The sequence below is a fragment of the Mercenaria mercenaria genome, chromosome 15 (genome assembly GCF_021730395.1).
Source record: "Mercenaria mercenaria strain notata chromosome 15, MADL_Memer_1, whole genome shotgun sequence".
Classification (NCBI taxonomy): Eukaryota; Metazoa; Mollusca; class Bivalvia; order Venerida; family Veneridae; genus Mercenaria; species Mercenaria mercenaria.
In genome coordinates, this window is record NC_069375.1 from 55,812,670 (window position 1) to 55,818,715 (window position 6,046).

The following is a 6,046-nucleotide window of genomic DNA, read 5'->3' on the forward strand; positions in this document are numbered from 1 at the left end:
CAAGTTCCATGCTTTTAAATATCTAAATGCGATTCGATTCCAACTGATTTTTGTGTAAATGTTTAAATAATAGTACTGTTTTCTTCAGCTTTCGACATAGAAACTTGGTTCAAGTTCATCTTAATTTTGCAAAAAATTTTAATAAACGATATTACACAAAATATGGATTTTTGCGGGAAGTGGTGAGTGGGGGTGGGGGTGTGGGTGTGTGTGTATGTGGGGGGTGGGGGGGTACAAATTCTCAAGGACTAATCGTGTCCATGGAATCTCAGTTCATCAAGTTCATAAAAATGACTGGAGAGCTACATTGTTTATGACAAATATCAATTTAGCGACATGGAAAAGTAAATCCAAACTCGTTTAAGAGGAAATTTTTGTCTGCTAATATAAAATTTAGTAGGATAGTGTTCAGGCCATACGTCACTTAATTACCATGATTAGGTATGTCAACTAATCACCACACGAGATCCCGCGGCCAAAGTTATAGTTTTTAAACTAATCACTTAATTGAAAGGTAAACAATCTTGACTTCTTGATATCCCCTTAATAAATGGTAAATCTGAAATTAATTTAAACTCTTAAACATTTTGATCATTTAACTATATATAGTTACTGTAATAAAGCGACATCACTAGTTAATAATCTTTTTTTAATACTTTTCAAACTTGTTACAATTAAAAGTACTATTATCGTAACCAAAACATCTCTCTGTTAAAAAGTTCTCATACAACTTTTCTGTACGACAAGAGAAGACACGGTTTCAGACGGAAAGAGACAGCGGTCGTGGTCAGAGGCGGATCCAGTTGCCTGGGACATGGCAACCAACTTCCCCCATACCAAAATTGACTTAGTATAGTATTTATAAGCAATAGTGTAAAAGTACAACGGGCTAAGCAGCATGCGATGACAACGAATCAGTACAGAAGAGTTCAGCGCTACATTAAAAGCGGAAACGATCTACACACACATGTCTCATGGTGGTACTATAGACATGGGTTGACGATTATGTTATCCCGTAGAATGTATATGTCAATTAGTAAGAAATAAGTGTTTATCACATATCGTTTGCTCAATACGGAGTTTGCCAAGTGAGATCCGTTGAGCAGCCAAATTAATAAGCCACTAGGTTCGGGATGTTCCGACATTTTCCGTTTATATAATAACAATACTTCCAACACACATTTTAACGTCGTTTCTTTAAATGCTGACATCATGACTCTCAACTTTCGTTGACGAAAGATGCACATTTTACCTGCGTTCAACAGTCGGCGTTCTAACGAATTTACATGGAACATTAGAAACTGTTCATCTTAAACATCTTGAAAATACTTTACAAAAAGGGTTATTTAAATGTTTATAAAAATGAAGATTTCGAAGCGATTTTCTTTCCCGATGAATAAATTTAGGAAACAGAGACATATGATTGGTAATATTTTATCGATATGAACGCCTGAGAGAAAGAGGAGGAATGAAATAAAATCTTGAACTGGAATGATATACGTTCATAATATACAAGAATATGGTTGTATATTCACTTTCAACTGTTTGTGAAAAATACAATATAATACCAAATTTACCTGTTGTTCTTCACTTTCAAATGGCATGGATAATTTTGTCAGAAAATACAAGTCATATGTATTGCACAACATACATGTATTTAAATGTGCTTATCTTACAGAATATGTAGTTCGTGTCACTTTTTTCGACTAGCGCGTTTTATACGCTGATTTGTATCTTGTATGTAATTCTTTTAAAATCGAAAATATAAATGGTTGTTCATCAAAACTTAAGACAAGCCGTTAGAAATAAGTTCATGCACAGACTCATAGTCTGTTTATGTGTAAAAGTCTGTGAGGCTTTCATAAAAAATCAGACGAATGATGAGAATTGATAACTGTCTTGTAATGAATCCAGCTAAAACAATAGGTAAAAACAGTTATACGGTATATTGATTTATATATATTATTATATATATAGTCGATGTGATGTGTCAGTTATGAATACACCATTATAAATAAAGACATTTTGTTGAAAGCATCAAAATATTTAGCTAGTGTTAGAACTAAGTTCAAGTGGAGTATTTCTTTATTATTCTTTCTCGCCTTACATTTATAGTTTTGGTTAAAAGTGTAGTTGACATGTCATAAACGCTTACTTAAAATCATTTGAGAAACCTTCCCACTCAAAGGCATAGTTGATAATTCTTCATATACTGCTTCCAAATGTAGTATATTTGTCTCAAACGCTTTTTATGTAAAAATGATATTTCCTTATATATCCGTTTTATACCTGCTGTCTTGCTGAAGAAGTTGGATTGAAATTATTTTCTGGTTGATATGATCCAAATTCACATCCAGCTCTATTTACAGTTTATACATTTCCATGGCGGGGACCCTAGTAGCTGTACAATAGCTATACATTTGTATGTGTTATGTGTCTTTACTATGATAATGGCGCCGTTTTCATTCTGCCCCTAGGTTGTTTCATTATATATGATAAAATGTTTTCTTGATTGTAGGGTATTGAACCGTTCTGTGTACTATATCTTCCCACTACAGTTAGCCTGAGACCACAGTTATTTTCACTGTATGTTCTATATATAGATACTGAACACTATTGCAACTTTGCATGCGTCCTAACCACTAAATTAAAATACCTGCACTCAACAGAACTATTCAAGAGAAAACAAATATCAGTGAAAATGAACATGGGATTGACCTGCTCTTTTTTTCCACCATTTCACCAAAATCATATGCGTATGAAGGATACTCCCTAATGGCCGCACAAAGGCAAAACTGGCCCTATCAAAAATGCATGTTATGCATATTCTGTTTATCACATTCTGTCAAATTGTACGTGTACCGACTATTTCATATCTTTTCTATTCAATTATGCCATTTATTGAAGGTCTTTCACTAAAAAAAAATCACCAACAATCACCATCAAACAGAGGACCTATTTTCCGCGATATCACTTCATATTGTGTCTTTTTAGACCTATTAATCTCTAATAAGTAAAAATATTGTATCAGTACAATTTATGATGTATAACAAATGAAATATGAAAGTTTCACTTCTGTTGAACTATGCACTAAAATTTGACAGCGTTCAATGTTACACACGGTATCAGTCAAATCTGAGCGAAAATATAATCCACTTACTTTTCAGATGAAAAAAAAAATCTCGCAAAATTGTATAACGTTTTTGTTTCATGAGATTTTTATCCTAAATAAAAAGGAGCATGTTTCATTATTATATATATATCAATCCAAAATTAAGAGCCACTTCAAATGTGATTACAATATCTCTCTTCAAATGTTACGAAAATTATTCACATTACAGAAAGTACATCGAAAATGGTCTTCTGCTCATACAAATACTAAAATGTGAACTATGAAAAAGTCCATGGGTGTCAAATTGGCCCTTTTTTAAGCGGCCTGGTATGTGGCAAATATGAGAATTAATACAATTTGTACATAAATGTGTCATGCACTTTTCAGTGATCATTCACATATGGCTGCCCAAAGTAAAAATGAGTCAGACAGCTCTGAAAAGTCCAATATGTGATGTAACTAAAGACATTCAATGCACTCTGTACATAACCCTTGTACACTATGACCAAATCTTTATCTGTGCATCACAGCTGAGCTTTCTGTCGAAAACAACTCTCTGTATAAGGAATGATCTAAATGTACATCATTGCCTGCTGAATGTTCCAAACTCAGTCTGGCTAAATTACCGTAAATACCTTAAAAAATATCAACCTGTGGAACTACAGCTGGTTCTCCAATTTTGTCTAGTGAATAGTGTGAATTTCAGTTACCATTCGTGTGACTGAACCTGCAGCTGTGTGAGACTGAAAGGCCTGCGGCCAAGCAACATCTGAAAAATGAGTCAAGCTTGATGTGCAAAATATGTCTCAAAACAATCTGACTGTAAAGAAAGACACATTAGTGTGAAATGTAAAAAAGTGCCCTCACAGCAACATTTTCTATGAGCATTTATATCACAATCTCTTTTCCCCACACTGAAACTGTCAAAATGTATTATAAAACCTCAAAACCATATCTATCAATTACTAGGCAGTCTGTTCATATCTCTTACCTTTAAGTAAGACTTCTGGCTTCTAGATCTGAAGAAATGTTGACTGTTATCACGTAAAATTAGCTATAATCTGAACTGAATATTCTCATTGGGAATACAGCTTACAGGTACCAGCTCTTATGAACAAAATCCTGCCCAATTTCATGGTAATTGATTATAAATGTAACATCACTTTCACACCTGCTTCAGAAAGTAGTCATTATGGCGAGACTGTTTTTCTACTATAATTCTGATTTCTAGCTATTTTCGCTTGCAGTTGCGATTTAATGAGGTCTATTAAATTTTACACTATCACAGAAAAGTACCAAATTTTGAATATTTTTTTTTATTTAAAACATCTACAAACCAATTATTTACCCATTCACAATACCGAAATAACTGTCATTGGTCAAATCTGAGGAGTTGTAGACTTACATATACAAAGTCGGCCAATTCCCCGCTATGCGTCAAACTTTTCTTTGTCCGAGTGCTCTCATTTCAGGTTTTTGGATACTACAAAATGTAAGTAATCCATCAGAATAAGTAATTATACTTTTCAGGACCTCAGGTATGATGATTAATACTCAATACAAGCAGCCAATAAGCAAGTCTTTTGTGTGAAAAGCTGCCTGTTTTCCTTCTAAATCAATTATAATATGCCATTTATAGGCCCAATTTGTTCAGTTTTTAAATCCTTGATCTAATATTATGATAATATATATTTTTCTATTAAGACTGTGTTTACTGTGTAAATTCATGTGACCAAAAGAGCAATTTCATGTTATTTATGTTAGGTTCCTTCTCCGTGGGGATTAATCTTATTTGCAGTGTGTTTTCTAACTTGTTGAAAATAGGGTGAGTGCGAAGTTGGCATGCCCTAAACGCGTTTAAGGCCCCAGTTTCCTTTTTATATATGTTACTGGTCGCTCCAAGGCGATGCCCCTACTTGTTTTCTATCGCCTTGTATTTTGTGGTGCGTATGATGTTTTGTTTGTTGATAGCGTTTCTTTCCTCTTTTCCCCCACCTCCCCCTCCCCTCCTTCAACTTGCAATTGTGCTCCCTTGTTTTTGCCCTCCCCCTTTTCCCTTTTACTGTCAGTAGCTATCGTGCCCACCTTATTTTTGGCTGCCTTAGTCGGTGCCCGCTTGTTGTTTTTCCCTGCTTATGTGTGTGCGTGTGTGTGCTTGTGAGTGTGTGTGTCTTTGGCAGTGCCATACAGTAATGTTATATCTTAGTTGTCGGGGCCTCCGTGGCCAAGTGGTCGGAGGGGCACCTGGGGTATATATATATATATATATATATATATCTTACTTGTCTGTTTGTTTATCTATGTAAGTTAGTTTTGTGTGTCTTTGTCCTTTCACATTAGTGTCTGCGCTCCTGCGGTTAACGTTGTATCGTAACTGTGACTAAGAAACGTATCATTCCCTTTCGAATAATCATCTTTGTTCCAATTCCCCTTCAACCACACTCCCACCCCTCCATTATTCTACCCCTACCATTCCTCCTCCCTTTTCTATATTTTGCATAAAATTAAAAATATTAAAAAAATAAAATATAATTGTTTGATTTTTTAAGCAACCGTTCTATAATGTTTCTTTTCCGTTTCAGCCTCCTTTTGTTGTGGGCCTACTTTGCAAATTCGTGGCTTTGTGGCTGTGTTTGGGTGCTCTGTGCTACCCGGAAATCTACCCTTACCTTTAATATTTTTAGTGAGATATTGCCCTTTGAACTATATGTTCCAAGTCAGTAAATTCCACTTTTGCTCATTCAATATGCACAATTCAGGGAGCTTCCATCGGCTTTACCGAGTAACTTGGGCACGAGGCCGTCGATAGTGACCGGTAGGGATCTCAGTACCTTTGCTTCAGTATACCAGTAATTTTACTTTATAAATTATACATTTTTCAGTTTACATTCTCATACATGTACCTTTCAAACTAATATTAAATGACAAATAACA